The sequence below is a fragment of the Vicugna pacos genome, chromosome 8 (assembly GCF_048564905.1).
Source record: "Vicugna pacos chromosome 8, VicPac4, whole genome shotgun sequence".
Classification (NCBI taxonomy): Eukaryota; Metazoa; Chordata; class Mammalia; order Artiodactyla; family Camelidae; genus Vicugna; species Vicugna pacos.
This window is the reverse complement of record NC_132994.1, coordinates 53,451,960-53,471,103: the sequence shown is the minus strand read 5'-3', so window position 1 is coordinate 53,471,103 and position 19,144 is coordinate 53,451,960. Positions and strand designations below refer to the sequence as shown.

At 31.7% G+C, this 19,144-nt stretch overlaps 1 protein-coding gene across 1 annotated transcript in view; it reads left to right on the top strand.

Moving 5' to 3' along the window:
* The window catches only part of HBS1L (HBS1 like translational GTPase), a 75,480-nt gene that overhangs the window by 21,944 nt on the left and 34,392 nt on the right, over positions 1–19,144 (top strand). The window lies entirely within an intron of this gene.

Sequence of the window (19,144 nt, the reverse complement as noted above, 5' to 3'; positions counted from 1 at the left end):
CTGTGAAAAAAAAAGTTTTTTTATATTCTTCTGAAAACATTGCTTGCATGTTACACATGTCAAGTGTGTGTGTGTGTGTATGTGTGTGTATAAAGTACCTCTACCCAAATGGGAGGATACTATAACACTGCAATATGTGTATCACTTAGCAAAGTATATTATATGTCTTTGCTTACCAGCATATAGAGATTAATCTCATTCTGTTTAACAGCTGTGTAGAATTTCCTAATATATACATTAAAAGCCCCTGTTGATAAACATTTTAAGTTGTTACCACTAATGACAAAGTGAGCATCCTGCATTTCTAGAAATTGAATTTCTAGGCCAATAAGTATAAACTTAAATTTTTTGATAGATACTGTGTTATTGTCCTTAATAGAGGTTCTGCTAATTTCCTTCCCACAAGTTTATGAGTGTTTCTATTTAAATTCTCACAGATAGGGTTATTACTCTTTTTGGTATTATGCCAACCTGATAATTGGAAAATATTTTTTCACTTATTTATATGTCTTTAATGAGTTAGGCTGACTACTTTGTCATATATTTAAATCTATATATGTTTCTTTTTCTTGGAACTACCGGTTCCTCATCTTTACCCATTTTTCTGCTAGCTGTCTTTCATAATGGCTTCTAGGAATATATATATGTGTGTGTGTGTGTGTGTGTATTTAATATATTTAATTTTTATATTTAAATTCTGAGAAAATCATTATATGCATGGAAACTACTTTTTCTAATTCTCAGTTTGTCATTTTTAGAAGACAAATTATTTTATCATATTCAAATGTATTAATCTTTTCTTTCATGGGCTTTTGTTTGAAAGTTCTGCTCTACTACAAGATAATAGATAATTTTTAAAAAATTGTTTGTTTCTTCTAATACGTTGGACAGGTTTTTGTTTTTGTTTTGTTTTTTTTACATTTAAGTGTTTGGTCCAGCTGCTATTAAGGGGGTAAGGTAAGATTTTTCTACCAATATCTTTTCTCTTTCCAATAGCTGGATTTGTTATAGTTACTTTTGTTGCCTTACAGATCCTTTTTCTTTTTAATCTGATTTGAAATGCCATCTGTGACATACACTAAATTCTTCTCTCTCCCGTTGTCTTACCTACTTTGGGACTCTACAATTCCGTTTCTTTGTGTTGTTCTATGCCATTATCAAGTTTTTAATTACTGCAGCTTTTTATTACTGTCAGTTTTTTAATATTCTGTAGGCTGTCTTGGTTTTTTTCCTTTCCTTTTTCATAGTTTTCCTGAGTTATCTCACGTGGCTGTTTTTTCCACAGGAGCTTTAGAAACAGCTTGTCAGATTACTGGAAAAAACCCAGTTCTGACTGTTATTGGGATGTTTTTGGAGAAAACAGATTATTTAAATAGATTATTACATTATTTTAGTAGACTTTCTGGTATTGATCTAGTCTTGTAATATTGGAACATTCCTAATTGGTCATGGTGGATTATTCTTTTAATGGAATAGATTTTATTTGATAATATTTTATATAAAATTGTTCTATCTATTCATAAAATTGATTCACAATTGTATGTATATGTTCTTTGTCAGCTTTTGGTTTTTCTTGTGATGGTTTTATAGAGAACTTACAAAGCTTTTCTTTATCCTTAAATAATTTGAAGACCATTAAAATTATTGGTTTCATGATAGGAATTGTCTTTCTTAATATTATAAGGACAGTTTGGAAGTTTTAATTTTCTGAGAAAATTATCCATTTTGTCCAGGTTGACAAATGTATTTGTTTAGCATTGTAGCAAACATTGTCTTAATTTAAATTCTTCTGTGCTGTAGTTAAATCTCCATTATTTTAAATATTGTTTTCTCTTCTCTACTTTTCCCCTCTGTCAGCTTCTTCCCCTTTTTTTTTATCTTATAATTTATTTTTCTTCCCCAAAAGATGGGCTCCTAGATTGATAATTGGTCCTACTGATTTTAATTTGTTGGTTTATGAGTTATGACCTAATCTCTTTTCTGTTTTTAATTTTCTTCCTTTCTAAGTGAACATTTAATTTAAATACATTAAAAATTAATATTAATTTATGAAATTTCAAACAGAAAATGACATTCATGAACCCACCATTTAGTTTCAACAGAAGGTAACATTTTACCACACATACTTCAGATCTCTCTCTCTGTTCTAAGAAATAAATTGTTAGATGGGAATCCAAGCTCTACCCTTCCCTCATTCCTCCTCACTGCCTTGAAGTTGATGTGTGTTGTTCCCATTCTCTCTTACTTAACTTTTGTCTCTGTAGTTTTTATTTTTCTTATGAATACTATATTTACTGTGACATGTGGGCTTTTTTAGGTTATTTTTTTCTGGATTCTGTTAGAGTGACTGTTATTTTCTGGATATTCTGCAATTTAATTTTGATTTCCTTTTTAAGCCAAGAATCTAAGTTAAAAAAAAAAAATCCCAGGTTGTTGTGGGATTTTTGTTTGCTGTTTTCATTATGATTACTGGTTTCATTGTATTGTTATCAGAGAATGTGGTCTGTGCCTTTTACTTTTTGAAGTTTATTGAGTTTTCCTTTGTGGTCCAATGTAGTTTTATGATGATTTCATAGGTACATGTCAAGGATATGAATTTCATCTGAAGAATACAACTTATGATATATTTCTGTTCCTTTTCAAATTTTCATCGAGTTCAGTATTCTTAATTAACTTCTGTTTCCTTGATTGGCAATAGGCAGGGAGGTAAGTTAAAATATGTCTTATTACTTATAGATTTCATGCTAAGTTTTATTTGCCCATTCTTTTGCTTGTGTTTTGAGTCACTTTGGTTTTGTTTTGTTTTCTGTATTTGTGTATAATTGGATTTGTTAGGGACAAATAATTATTTCCCACTTATGGCGTTGATAGAATAGATATAATACCTTCTGTCACTTAAAAAATATCCTGTTGTCTTTTATATTGATGTATTTTGATATATGGCCTGTGCTTATTTTGACTTTGTATATACCCTTTGATAACTTGGAAATGTTATAGTTCATCTTTATAATATAATAACATTACCATTTAAAAAAATTTACCAACTTTAAACAGTATGTATGTGTTGATCTCATTATGAAAGATGAAGAAATTAACATACTTATACTTCACCTCCTCTTTATTTCTCATAATTTTGGTTAATATTTTAAGTTCTTAGGGAAAGTATTTTTATACCTTTTATGATATATTTAAATTCCTATTAATTGAATTATTATCTTTAAACTGTTTTTTAATAAGTCTTGGCTTTAAAAGTTGAACTCATCAGTTATATTTTTTCATACTTGACCTCTTCTTGCCCTTTATCTCCTGATATTTTTAGTCATATTATTTTTTTGTTGCCAAGATTTATATAGTATTTTCCTTAGATTCTGTACTCAAAATTTCCTTTATTTTAAACCAGCCATAGTTATCTTAAAATTGCTTGGTTTCATGATTAGGCCTCTGTTTATCTCTTGTTTGACTTTGCCATCTTTTCTACCTCTCACCTTCCCCTCCCCCCCCAAAATACAGATGTTTGAAATATTTCCCAAACTGCTGAATATACGAAAATGATTCTGTGATCTATACCTGCATTATAAATGATAGTCCTTGTCCTCTTTCTTTCCTGGAAAGCTTTGTAGACATTGCAGTACTGTTTTCTATTATTGTATGTTGCTAGCTGACCCCATTTGCTTCCACTGTGGCTTTTATTTCTGTAAGAGGTTTTTTTTTTCCCCTAATGTATATTTCTTGTGAGCTCAGTTGGTCTACTTTTTAACTTTTTCTCCTGTTGTTTTTGTCATCTTTTCTTTTATCCTCTTTCTGTGTTGTGTGTGTATATTTTTGGGGGGGGGGAAGTGGGATAGAAACATCTTTATTTTGTCTCTTTAACTGGATATATGTTTCCAACAGCACTTGATTAGATTAAATGCCCCCATCAGCTGTGAAACTAGTTTGAGTTTAGACGCTTGTGAATAATTTCTTCCTGGGTATGTGGTATGGCAGACCTTGTTCCAAAGGTTTAGATGCTTAGATATAATGATTCCACTGTCCATATTGACCTGACTTTATAATGACATACCACTGAACAGTCTAGGAGAAAACTTCTTTTAGTGTACTTAAGTTGGAGAATTTTTCAATATTTTTGTATTTTTAGAATTTGGAATGGGAACTTAATATCTATATGAAAGTGTTTTATCATGGTAATAAGTTGGAACTCTTTAATTTCTAAAATAATGTATTAAATGTTTATGTATCTCTTTAACTTAGGTAACATTTTAGTTTATTTTATTAACATATATAATATTGAAAGCAACCACTGGCAAATACAAATAACCTTAGAATGGGTTATCATATAATTTTGTTATACATTTATATGGTTGGACTGCTAAAAAGTCTTTATTTACGGAGTAAAATTATGAGACAATCTTTATTTTCTGATGGTATTTTCTTTGCCTAGCGAGGGGAAATATACTCCCAAAATTATAAAACTTAGTAACAAGTTACTCTTGGGTTTTTTTTTCCCCCACAAAAAAAAATCCATAAATTGAAATACCTATAGTATTATTGTTTGGGAGGAAAGTTCTTGGCAGAGAAATCTAATTCATGGTTTAAAATTTTGTAATCAGTCAGCCAACTTGAAAGAGAAATAGTTTTCAACAAAATGGATATTACTGTCTGAAATAAGGCTTAATTCTTTTGATTGCTGTTGAGGCTTTTTCTAACATTGGGTTTATTTTGACACTTTTAGGAAAAATAGTTGATTAAAAAAAAGTATGCGTTACTTTTGAAAAGAAAAAAATAGTTGGTTTACAAATATGGAAAAGGAATCGTGTAATTTAAATTTAACATTTTATGTGGTTCTTAAAATTGCTGTTTCCATTGCCTCACAAATAAAGTAGCCAATAAATGTTTATATTAATCAGATTATTAAGAAAGTTGCTTAAAAGTATTAGAGGCTTTGGAGAAATACTGGGCAGTTCAGCTTCTCCTTTTGATAAGATTTGTCTTAAGTAGTATTGGTTTGCTCATACTGTTTAGAAACCTGTTATGCATCATTTTCCTTTCCCTTTGAATTTAATCTAGTTTTCTCTTCAAGTGAAGTTTTCATTTACAAAATAAAGCCTAATTTTACATAATGAGGATATAGTTATTAGCATTGTTTTGCTAGTTTTGTAGTATTAATAGTCTATTAAACAAATTTCATATAGTGTATCTATATACTGCTATTTGAATATCTGTAAATATAACTTGTACTCAGATCATGATTATCCTGTTCTTGAGTCTTAATGGCAGTTTGTTCCCTAGAGAAGGTACAGGAAATTAAAAAAAAAAAAAGATAAAGCAGAGCGATAAACAACTGGAACATGATCATTTTTTTTTCTACTTGTTTATTGTGCTGTATTGCCTCTTTCTTTGACATTACCCAAGTAACTAAATAGGAGTAATAATGATGTTAGATTTTTAGAAGGAGATGTAACCTCTTTTTTTCTCCCTTCTCAGGTCAAATGTATTATGAAACTTTATCCTTATCCTGGAAATAAAGACTGATTAATTTGAAAAGTCTGTGTTACAAAGAAAAATTATTAATATGAGATCTTATGAACACTTCTAAATCTGCATGAACTTTTCAGTAATATCCTTAAACTATATATTTTATTTTGCTCTAATCCTTTTATGTAGGGAGTTTAAAATAGGCATATTTAACTAATTTTTTATGTCCCTTTTTAAATGTATTTTTCTTTGAAAATTTTTTCATTAATTTTTCTATTACTTAGTAATTTTATTCACACAGTTAGAAGAATTTTGTACTTGTACAGAAAACTTCAGAATTAAGTGGCTTTCTGCTTTAAAATTATGTGGGCTTTTGAAAGGAAGTGGTTTATTTCAGTGAAAAAGCTTAAGTAGTTCAGAATGTTCTGATATGTCTTAAGATTCTCTTTGTATAGACACCTACACTGGAAAAACTGAAGCACTAATTGCTTAATTTAAAAATAATTTGCTATAGATTCTCAAAACAGCTTATTTTCTTCATGAATAGCCATTAGCTTATAAGAATTGCATGAATGTTAAATGTAGTATTCTTTTAATCCTAATTACTTTGCTTTTTAGTAAACCATAAAAATTATAATTAGATTACATGTATTTGTATATACTTTCTTATTTCATTCCAAGGCAATCATAAATTCTTTTTAATATTTTTTGAGTGCTTGGCATGTGCAAAGAACTGCTGAGTATTTAACAAGGGATTAGGATTAGAGTTGAAGCAGATAAATACAATTCAGGTTAGCCAGCGTTTATTACATTTTCTTTTTATCAGAAAAAATGTGGTAGCCTTTGGGAACATAGATTTAAGTCCTAGACTTTTCCCTGGAACTTTATGGTAGCCGCTCAGGAGATAAGACTGTTTAATAGAAGCACCAAATAAAGCCAAGGTGTTTTCCATGTGGACATGTTGCCTGTTTCTTTTTCTTGGCTATGTGTAAAAGTAGTCTGTTCTGGGAGCTGCTACCGCCTTAGTTAACATAGGGAAGTGAATTAATACATTGAGTGTAACTTTGTGTCAGGCTTTGTATGTATTTTATTTGGTTATTATGAAACTGGGAGGTAGGTGGAAGAAACTGAGCTATTTCACACAGCTATTAAGAAGCAAATTGCAACTCAAACTGAGGTCAAACTGAATGCTCTTTTCATTGTTATGTATTACTTGCAATAAATTTTTATATTGTAATGACTTTATCTTTGTTTCCTTAAGATACCAACAAACACAGTCACTTGTTAGGGAAACAAGTTCTGTCAAAAAGACTCCGGCATTCCTATGTAGAGAATTGGTATCAATTTCTAAATTCTTGCAAATTAGTGGTCCTCAGAAATGAAGTCCTTTTCTAGTTAATTTAATTTTAAATCACTATGTTGCCTTTGATTCCTTACTTGAGCTACAATTCTGTTTCATTTAAAGTCTTAAAGAATTTAATTTTTTAATAGTTACTAGCTTGGTGCATCTTGAAGCACATGCTTAAGTAATGAATAATAGTGTTTATTGAGTAAAGCTTAATCCAAATGAGCCGATGGATACCTAAGCCCATTATTCAGAATTTAAAACTAAGAGCAATTTGATGCATTTAAGCAATAATAGTAGGCAATATTAATGAAGACTTACTACACACCGGATATTATACTTAACTCTTTATATCTGCTATCTTATTAAATATTCACAATAATCATACAGAGTAGAAATTATTTTTATCCGGTGTCAACCAGGAAGCTCTGAGGCTGAAAAATGGCTACACACCTTGCCCAAGGTCACAAAACTAGTAAATGGTGGAACCAACATTCAGAATAAGATGCTTCTAATACTAAAGCTCTTCTGTCTTTTATAGTTTGTGTATGTTTCTAAATATAGAGAATGCCAGTTCCTTTTTTAAAAAATGAGGCCACACTCCACTTTTTAACCCATTTAACCTAATCATGTGCTACAGACATTAATTTTTTTTACTGTGTTTAATTTTATTCTTAATTGTAAAATACACATAACATAAAATTTACCATGTTAACCATTTGTAAGCATACAGTTCAGAAATGTTAAGTATATTCACATTGTTGTGCGCCCAATCTCCAGAACTTTTTTATTTTGTAAAACTGAAACTCAGTACTTACTCAACAATTCTTCCGTTTTCCTCTCCCCTAGTCCCTAGCCAACTACTCAAAGCCCTTTTTTTGGTATGCCAATTAATTTAGGCTACATAGTATTGTTATTTTATTTAACTAAATGGCTATTATAGGGATTTAAGTTTTTCAATATATTTTTACAAAAAATGCTTCAGTAAACATGTTTTTACATTTTGTGTGTTTTTTCAATTAAAAAAAGGATTTTTCTAAAGTAGTATTGCTAGATAAAGTATAGTCATTTTTAAGGGTTTTAGTATGTATTGTGAAGTTACTTTCAGAAAGATTGTACCAGTTTACTTCTTACGTTTAATTGTTAATCATAATAACATTGATAGCATTAATGTATAAGGGATAACTATATTCCACAGAAGGATTTTATATTCATATTGAAGTTTTCATTCATGAATAGATAAGAATCAGAGATGAAATATGCCTTTGGGAGGGAGGGATTGTTGTGATGAGAGTCACCTTTGTGTCCCTGAAAATTGTGTCCATGGTGCATTGTGCATGCTGTTATAGGTTGGCAGTGTCTAAATTACCATTTTTTCATGAGAAAATAGTACCTAACCTAGAAGTTTCTATCAGAAGTAAAATAACCCATGACACAAAAAGAGTGCTCAACAAGTGAAGTTAGTTCAAAAAAATAAAGTGTTCTTTTACTACCACCTAAGGAACAAGTACTGCTAAAAAGTGATTGTGTCAGTCTAATGCACTGAGGTGCTTACAGGATTTCCATTGACTTTTTTTTTGGTCATTCATGATATTTTTATGTCAGCCCTTTTGGGGAAAATTACCTAGCCTCTTTCTCCTCATGTAGCCACTTTTAACAGCCTGGTATAGATTATTCCATGCATTTATTTTCATGTAATTTTATATAAAAATAGACACATATAGGGATTTTTCACTACTATTCTAAAAAAAATGTATATTTTCCTTATACTGTCCACTGGAGTATTTCCAATGTATTCTTTGATTATATAATATTCCATGGTGTGGCTGTAATACAGTTTATTCAAGATTTCCCATATTGAAGGATATTCATTGTATTTCCAAATTTTGCTTTTGTGAACTATGCTGTTTATAGAACATCTGTGTCCATAGCCTTAAAACTAGGGCTTTTGAGTCTGTAAGATAGATCCCCTCTGATGGGATTGCTGGGTTGAGAGGTATATTGTTTGATTTAAATAGATGTGGCCCTTGCTTAATGAGAGGTAACGTTCATCCCCCTTCCAGAAGTGTGTCATTACTTATCTTGATTTTGGACATTGCTGCTTTGATTTGCATTTCTGTGACCATTAATGAAGTTGTGTGTGTTGTCATATATTAGCTTGCCATTTGAACTTGTTCTGTGGATTGCTAAGTATATCTTTTGCCCATTTTTTAATTGAGTTGTCTTTTTCTTATTAATTGAAAGTCTTTTAATATTATAAATATTAATCTTTTATTAGCATATGCATTGTAAATAATTTTCCCAGTCTTTATTTTCTTTATGATTTCTCTTTCTACAGAAAAATTTAAAACCTTCATATTGCTATATCTTTTTCCACTTGCCAGGTTACAGTCTTGAATTAAAAACAAAAACCCTTAACCTCTTTGTTATACATATTCTAAGTTTTCTTTTGAGAGAATTATATGTGATTTTTTTACATTTAAGACTTAATTCCTCTAAAATATATTTCTGTGTAAAAGTGTAAAAAAGGGTCAAAATTTATTTTCTTTCAGATTTTTATTAGAATTTTAAAAAGGCATCAGCTTGTATGCCGTGACCTGCAGCATGTAGTATAAAAGAAGGAGATGGTAGCTTTCAAGTTAGATTAATGTTGTTTTGCAACCTAGCTCTTTCGTATGTTATCTGCATGACCTTAGTAAAGTTACTAGATTTCTCTGAGACTTGGTTTTCTTCATTAAAATGGCAATAATATTATCTACCTCAAAATATTACGATAATATTATGATGATTTATCCTTAATCCAGCTTCTACCATGTAGTAGTCTTTTAAAACAGTGTTTCCCTTTCCTTCCCTTTACTAATTGCTTTAAAGTTCATTATATTCCTTACTATGGAGTTATTTCTGGATATGGGGTAATATTGCATATTACCAAGTCTTCTTAAGTTATTTAGGAATGACTCTTTGTCCCACATATGAATTCAAGATGATGTCTGGAGATAGTGTATGATCTATTGTATATCTTTTTAAAACTTAAATTTATTTGGAATTAATCAAATACAGTAGCCCCTCCCTGTCTTTACAGTCTTATTGTAGAATATGTCAAAGCAAGCGGTTAGGAAAGAAATTGAAGACCAGGTTGAAATAAGGATTAAGTTGGCCTGTGTATGTGTGTGTATTTTACAGTCACTAAAACAAAATGGTGTAAATGACACCTAAATAATGAGAATATTAATGAAATTTCATGCCTTTGTAATTTGATTATTAATGCTGGTTAAATTTTCATTTATCATCTCTTGCTAGTTGGACCCTTTTCTTGAAATTTTCAGCAAGCTTCTTGTAAACGTTTTTTCTTATTTCAGCTCATATGCGTCGTTTGAGCCTTTTATTTCCGCTATGCCTTTTCCTCTACCTAGATGTTTAGTATTTTTCTGATTGTATGACTAGGGGTTGTTGATTCTCACTGCTAGTTTCTACAGTAATTTTGGAAGAGCACAGGTACTTGTGTAGGCTGTTTGGATTTATATTCCAGCAGAACCACCTATCTGTTAGCTGTGTGCCCTTAGCAGATTACCTGTGTCACAGTTTTCCCATGTGTAAAATTAGGATATAATAGTTCTTATTTTTTAGGGTAGTTTTGATGTTAAATGAAGTCTTATATTAAGCCATTGTAGTATTTCTTGGCAAATAATAGGACCTCATTAAATTTAGATTACTTGATGTTGTTGAGATATTTCTCAAATATACATTCTTAGCTTTGCCCATAGAAGCATCATAGTGAAGTTTAAGACATGAAGGGTTAACATGATTTGTTAGGGAGTTGCTGGAGGATAGGTAATTCCAGGAATGATGATACTGATGAGATCTCTCAGGGAGAGTTTAGAGTAAGCTAAAACAGGCCTACAGAGGAATGGTGGAGAACACCGATACACTTGTCTAGTTTTCTTTGAAAGAGTTTTTATGTTTACAGTTTCATTCTGTAAAATAAAAAGGCTTTATTTTTTAGGCTGTCGTATTTCTTGTCTAAAAAAACAAAATTTTTATCACAGCAATGATATTTACAAGTGAAATATAAATGGCTTTTTTAAAGGAAAATTATTAGTAACACAGTATTGACTTTATTCCTTTCAACTTTTGAAGTAGCAAGAATTTTTATTAGTCATAATATCGTAATTTAAATTAATGGCACATATTAGATTATAAAATTTTGTGGGTACTACTTCAAGGTACTGTTCAGTCTAATAAAAGGTTGAAATCTGTTCATCAGAAGTTTTTTAATTTTTAAGAATTGCTAGCTCAGTGATATTTATAGAAAATTGAGGTTTAAAACATTTTTTCTTTTGTGTAATAGGAGATGGATAATGTATGATGAATTTGATGAGGCAGGTTTTTCTATATGAAGGGTGTTTTAAAATAATTCATACTGAACAAATCACAGTGTGGCTCTAATACTGAAGGAAGTGGTTTATTCTCTGTAGCCTAGTTGGTGTACTTTCTGAATGTACATCTGATAACTAGAATTTAAATGTGTAGTCAGATTCAGTGAAATGATTTCCTATTTGAAATAGTTTTTCATTGAAAATTTAATGCTGATTTCTTTGAAATTTTGAAAATCTTTTGTGTGTACCTATATTGAAACATTTATAGGAACAATAATGATTAATGGCAAAAAGTATATTTACCTGGAAGACCTCATTTTTAAAAAATAATCTTAAATGTTCTTTAAACCCTAGGTGTTTTGATCTGAATGACTTTAAATTGTAAACTTGTCTTCTATTTTAAACATTTAATACAAAAAATAATTTCTCCCTTTTGAAGTCTTTCAAATCACCTATTAACTTACTGTTTTCCTTAGTATAGAAAAAGGAGAAGTCACTCATGATTTTCTTACCCAAAGACAAAATCTTGTGTTTTCCCACATTTCCTTTCAGTATTTTTACTCTTTATGTTATTAAGGTTTGTACATACAAATTATTATACATACAGTTTTGTACCGTGTGTTTTCCCTCTTCATTTTCTATCTACATGCACATATTTTAAAATGTAGAATCAATTTTTATATCCCAGTTTGATTCAGAGAATACTTTTAAAACATTGATTAAAAATTTTGAAAGGCATTTTAAATTTAAAATAAAAATTAGTGTTTCTGTACTAGTGTTTTCACATCTTTATAGGTACTATTCAAATTTGAAATTATTTAATGCCATCAGCTAAATAAGCTTATTTTTAAAAAATATCCCTTGTAATACCTCTCATGTTTAGTTTTGGATTTTATATCAAACAAGCAAACTTCGGCTGTTTTGACTGGATTTAAGAATATTATTTCCTAGAGAACTGTTTTCACTAACTAGTACCCTATTTGATGTGCGTGATAGTATTAAAATGTTCAAAAATTTTAATTGATGTCATTTAGATATTTAAAGATACACATATGGGAGCGAGATTCTCACTGAATAGGCTAAGTAGTTACTTTTAAAAATAGGAGGTTGAGGGCAGTAACCTTAAAAGGTCATTTGAACTGATTTCCTGACCTAAGGCAGGCCTTCAAGCATCTTTTTAGTTAGAAATCTGAAACCAGTCAACAAGAATAGATAGAGTTTGCAAAGAATATTAAACTGGATTGGACAAACTGTTTAACTTACATGAACTTCACTTCTTCATCTATAAAGTTGGTTTTATATCAGTTAAGTCTTTCTCAACTAATTTTTCTGTTCCAGGACATCTGAGATGTAACACTTTCTTATAAGCATCAGTATTTGTTAGTGACAATGATTTTCAAAGGAGGAGGGGTCAAGGATGTACTTGTTTTCTGATCTACCTTCTCCCTCCAAACTGAGAATCACTGACTCAGAGAATATATTACTTTTTTCCATATATAAAATTGTACAATATTAGTAAATATTTGAGTGCCTAATATGTACCAGGCACTGGACTGGATCTTGTGGAAAGTATTCTAAAAATACCCTTCTGGAGCTCAGAGGTTAGTTGGAGAGGTAAGGCACATACTTTATAATGATATTTTATAACACAGATTGAAAACAACACATGCTACATGAAGATACACAAAAGTTTTTTATTTCATGTCACATCATTTTGGCTGGAGTTATCATTTTCAGGAGTTTGGAATTATTGTGTGTGACCTAAAATTGATGGCATTATGCTATGATGTATGCTTTAGACCCTAAATATCACTTTCCACACCTAAAATTAGCATAAGCAAAAGGTTAAGAATATAGTATCCAGATGTTTGTTATTGCAGGAAGACTAGCAACCCATGGTTTCCCACTGGAAATTAAAATTGTACTAAGCAGAAACTTTTCTTTATTAAGCTGAGAATGATTTACCTGCTAGGCTCTAACTATATATATTCTTAGGAGATTTTGAAATGCAAATGTTAAATGAAGTCAGAATTAATTGATTTTAACATGAACTATTATCAGAAGTATCTGAGTAGATACTAAAATCACAAAATCATGATCTGGACAAAGCATTAACATTTTATAGAGGCACTTACTTGAGCAAATTTTGTGTACATTTAACTTCAAAATAAACCTGATTCAGTTATCTTGGGAAATCCACTTCCATGAGGTCCTGAGGAGGTGCAACCAGAAACAGGGTGGAAAGAAGAGGGTGGCTTGGAAACAGCTTGAAGAAAGGAAGCAGACTTCTATTAATTAGGCATGTGATCTTTAGAAATCTACTTAAATTTTCATCTGTACAATGATGGACTGCACCAAATGACCTCTAATAATACAACCTTCAAAATTGCATGCTTGTATGAACCTAAATTCCATGAAAGTTCTCTACAAGGAATGTGAACACTTATTTTCTGCCTGCCTCTTTATTAGTCAGAGTTCCTTCATTGACTACCTTCTCACCCTTCATTTTCTGTAAGTTGTTTCATCCATTCCCAGGTCTCAGCTTACTTCATGTGTTTTACTGGTGCTCTCATTGCTTCTGCTCTGCAAACTTGATTGTCCAAGTTTCCATCCAGTTTCTATTGGTCTTGAAGGAATCTCAGATCCAATGTGTTCTATGTTCATATCTAATTTACAGTCCTAAGGATTTAGAGCTCTATTTTTTGCCTCTCTAACATTTAATTCATCACCATGTTCTATTAATATATTGTCTCTCATGCTTGTCCTTTATTTCCTGTGCTATGGTACTTGCTCAGCTGTAGTCACAGCACTGTGGTCTCCTGCAAATTTCTTTTAATTTCTTTGTCTATATTTTCTTTCAGTCTTTCTGCATGTCTATCACATCTAGAATGAAAGCTACCTGAAAATAAAGATTATTACTCATCTTTGTGTCCCCAGTACCAAGAACATGTTATAATTTTACTTGCAAAACTCAAAGGGCCCGAGGTAGTATCTAAGCACAAAATATTTGTTGGCGATCTCCATCTGTTTAGGAGGAAGCAGTTCCTCTATGGACTGTTCTAATTTTGCACTTGATGAAGGGACCGTCCAAGAGAAGATCCTGACCAGCAGCCTTCTCTTAGTTCTCTGCAATATATTCTCTATTTGGTAATGGCATAATCATCTACCCTTCCTTGCTAGAAAATTTGGGAACTGTTCTTTCTCTTACTTCCCTACATGCATTCAGGCATGAAATGTTCCTTATTTTACCTTTGAATGTCTTTTAAGTAACCCTTTCTCCAACTCCATTGTTCTTAGGTCAGTTTGTAGAATTTCTTACACATAGTAGTACAACAGTCTTCTAACTGCTCTCTCTCAGTCTTCACATTTTAAAGCACAATATGATGTGTCACCTCAATGTTAAATTCTTCTAGTGGCTCTTGTATTTAAGAATCAAGTCAAGTACCTGAATGTTATACATGGCCCGAAATGAGTTGCCAGTTTTTCTATCCTTAAGTCTCACCCACTTAAACTCTTTTCCTGTATCCCAGCCATGCCTATCTTCTGTCCGTTGCATGCACCGTGACATGTTCCCCCATCCTCTTTTCCTTGTTTTTCCCCTCCAAGATTCATTAGGCATCTTTTGAAGGAAACCTTGCCTAATTCTTAGAGTTTGATGGGTTAGTATGTTTCCTATGTACTGTCCCTGTACCTGCATAATAGCAGTTCACATTGTAATAATGTTTGTGTGGTATCTCTATTAGACTTACGTTTCTTGAGGATAGGAGTCATGTCTTAGTCTTTGATCTGTCTATTCTAGGACCTAGAACGGAGTCACACAGCTGGCATTTCCCTCCTCCCCCGCCATGAATTAGTGATTGTCAGAGAATGATTTGTGTCTGTAGATTCCCTGGTGTCAAATGAGGAAGAGGAAGTTGATACTTCGGTGATATTAGAGGCCCACAGACTTGTTGCTTTCTGTCACTGATGTGAGTCATTGCATACTTAATATATGCCAGGCATGGCTCTAAACACTTTACTTGTGTTAACTCATTAAATTCTCCTAACATACTTGTTTGGTAGGTTCTATTATTATCATTTTATAGATGAGGAAACTAGCCACAGAAAGAGGTTAAATGATTCACTTGAAGTCACATAACTAAAGTGACAGGGCCTGGATTCAACCTAGGCTATCTGGCAGCAGAGTCTATTAAGTGACTACTTTACCAGACTCTTAAGTGACAGTGAATCGGAGGATTTTGACATGTAGTGGTTATTGGAGTTCCCCTATAGGGTATGTAATATGTATTTAATTCTTTTGCTAATAACTCTCTAGAGCAGTACTCAACTGGAGGTGGTTTTTGCCCCACAAAGGTCATTTGGCTATGTCAATAGATATTTTGGGGATGCTGCTAAACATCCTGCAATACATGGGACACCTCCCCCGCAACAAAGAAATATCCTGCCCAAAATGTCAGTAGCCCTGAGTTTGAGAAATCTTGCTTTAGAAAAGCTGAGGAGTGCAGGATAGATTTTACTATGAGGTTCCCACCCCTCATAAGAGGTTACATGTTCAAGGAAGTCACATTTATTATTCCCTTTAGTTTTCACCTTCATTACTTTGGGCATTTATTAGAGCACTGAAAGAGCTACCAGAAAATGATTTTGTTTACTTGATTCAGCACTAAGCAAACATATAAATGATGTACAATGTATTAGATATTTATTTTGCAGAAATAGAAATATCCAGAAGATTCAGTTCTTGCCATCAGGAAGCCTCAGAGCCTAAACAAGGGGGTTACTTAACACAAAAGACTAAACTATTTAGAGCATTACTTCCAGCCTTACTAGAGCATTCTGAATGTAACGTTGTCATTGGATGAGTGATTGGATGAACTTTGTTCCTTTGTTTCAAAACATGAAATAAGGAAAATCAGGAGCATCTCTGAGGAATATTATAGAAATAAGTTTTTAGTGTTTTGAAATGTTTTAATATGCTTTTCACTTAAATGTTTTTAATTATAAAAATTGTATGTAGTCATTGTAGCATAGAAGTATGTAAATTTTGAAATGAAAGTCACTTCTCTTTCCTGATGTCACTTTCTAGAAGTAATCATTTTAAAAAGTTCCCTTACATTCCTGTCGACTTTTTAATGTCAATAACATAGTGATATAGCATCTTTGCTATATAATATTGCAGTTGCTTTTTCCATTTAATATGTCATGGTTTTCTATCTGACTTTTATATCTGAAACAAACTGCTTCATTGTTTGGCTGCATCATAATTAGTTTAACCATTCCCTTATTAAGGTGCATCTACAGTTTTTTCACCATTGCAAACAGCGCAATAGTAAACAGTCTTGTTCATATATTATGTTGCACAGTGGTGTTAGTGTTTCTGTAGAACACATTCTCAGAAATACAGTGTATATATATGGTAATTTTTTGATTTTATCAAATTTCTCCCTGCAAAAGGTTGTACCAGATTGTACTCTTGCCAACAGTGTCAGCACTCTTCCCCATGTTCCCTTGCAACTCTGGATGCTAATTTAAAAAAAATGTAGAAATCCTTCTACTTACTCCTCTCTTCCCTCTCCCCTTTTGTCATTCCTTGTCCATCATCTCCTCTTTTCAGTCCTTCCTTCCCTCCTCATCCCTCCCTCTCCCTGCATTTCTTCTGTTACACCTTTCTTTGACTTGTGTATTTTGAGCTGGTCTATTTATTGCTCACTTTCTTTTTCTGAGTTGTTTTCTTTTATTGGTTTGTGTGTGTATATATATATATATATATAAATTATATGTATTATATCTGTATATATAATATGTAATATTGTGTGTATATATTATATATTTATTAACCCCTTGTATATACTTCCCCAAATATGTTATATTTGCTTGTGGTATCTTTAATCAGGGAGACATTTTAAAATTTTTATGTAAAGTTTGTCAGGCTTCTTTACCTGAAAATTAAATATATTTTTTTTCTTACTTTATGATCATATCTTTAATCAACAAGGAATTTATATATGGTACATCATAAACATATGATAGAGCCTTCTCTTTGAATAAATAGCCAATATTCCTAATACAGTATTGAATATAACCCATTCTTTCTCTACTGATTTGAAACATCTCTTTGCACATACTGAATTTCTAACTACATGTAACATATATATCCTCATAATTTCCATATACTAAATTTTAATTTTATGTATAACTTATAAATATATTCCTATTAATTGGTTCATTTGCAGATGCTCTGTTCTAATTCGTCAAGCTATTTTTATGCCATTACCACATTTTACTGTACTTCAACTTTACGATGGGTGGTAGTTCCAGTCTCCTGTCATTATCCTTAATTTAAAAATTTTATTGGTCATTCCTACATTTACTTTTCCAGATGAACTTCAGCATCAGCTTAGCATTTTTCCCCCTAAAATAGTCCCACTGGATTTTGTACTACCAGATCATTCTTTTTTTTTTTTTCCTTGTATGTACTCTTGTAGAACACTTAAGCAAATTAAAAAAAAAAAAGACCCACTGGGTTCAAGCCAGCATAAGGTATACTTTTTGTGTAATTGTTTATCTATGACTAGGTATGTGTTTATTCTAGTACTTTTTGATTCTGTAATTCCTAAAATTACTTTTAAAAAGGGAGGCTAATGGATGCAGCAGCATCCAGTCAAACTGAAGATAATTACAGTGAATATATATTGACCACAAACTTCAGCAATTATTTTTGATTTAGGGGTTTTCTGGCAAGGATAGTTTATGAATAATGATGAGATTATACCATAGAATAAAGGCCTGATTTATTTATTTTTTCAATTGAGAATATTCTTACAATAGTTTGAGTACTTTACAGCATCTTTGTCAAGTACATGATTTAGGTGGTGGTATTCTTATTTTGCCTATGGGATAGACTTGGTCTCTGGAGTATTTGATGACTAGATCAAGGCTCAAGTTCATGAATTTTCTGGTGGCAGAACCTTAGATTTCTAGCCATGCTAGACTAATTAGAACTGATTACTGCAAGGTAGATGATATCACAGAATTTAAATAACATCCTAGGACTGAAGAGTCGGGGATACCTCAGTAGTAGCTAGGGAAGAGGTAAGGAATTATATAGACTGATGAGACATGGCAGCATGTTTTATGGAGAAATCATTATTACAAGTTTCTATGGTTTTTCTCTAACCTGTTTTTAATTTAGCCTTCCCCATTTCTAATAGTCTCAGTAATTATCCTCCCTAATTTAGAATATTTAATACTACTTGTTTTACTTTCTACTTTTTGAATGAGAAAAATAGTCCTTGAAAGTAAATCTGTAAAAGGTCTGTTTTGTTTTAAAAACATCTTTCCTTCAAAGCTTCAGTTATATAGTCTTACTTTAAAAGTTTATTGATCATTGCCCAGTCTGTTTCAGAAATTTTGTTCCATTAACCCTTAAATATGCTTTTTCTCATGTTATTTTTGCCTCTTCTTTGTTTATTATTCAGGATCAGGTCAAATCTCATTTTGTTAAGTTGTCTCTAAGTACTCAGGTACATACTTAGAATTCTCTTCCTTATTGTTTCTACAGCTTATCTCCACAGCGTTTATAATTGTCTGTCAAAATGGTGTATAAACTCCTTGAGAATAGCTACCATGTGATTCATACATACCTTTTTTTTAAATCTAGCTGTGTCACAAGCCAAGGTTGTATAATCTTTGGCAAATTAGCTACTTTGAACCTCAGTTTCTCTGAAGTAAAGTTGGGATGATGATGCCCACTTTGTGTGGTTGTTAGGAAGGTAAAAGAGCATATCAAAACCACCCAGCAGGAAAGCATACAAGAGTGCCCATAGCCAGTGCCAGATCGGCTTTCTAGAACCCAGATCTCTAAACATCAGGAGGTGGCTGGTGTTAAGTGCAAAAATTAGGAAGAGAGTAAGTTGAGGTTATTGCCTGAAGAAGAGGTCTAAGATAACTT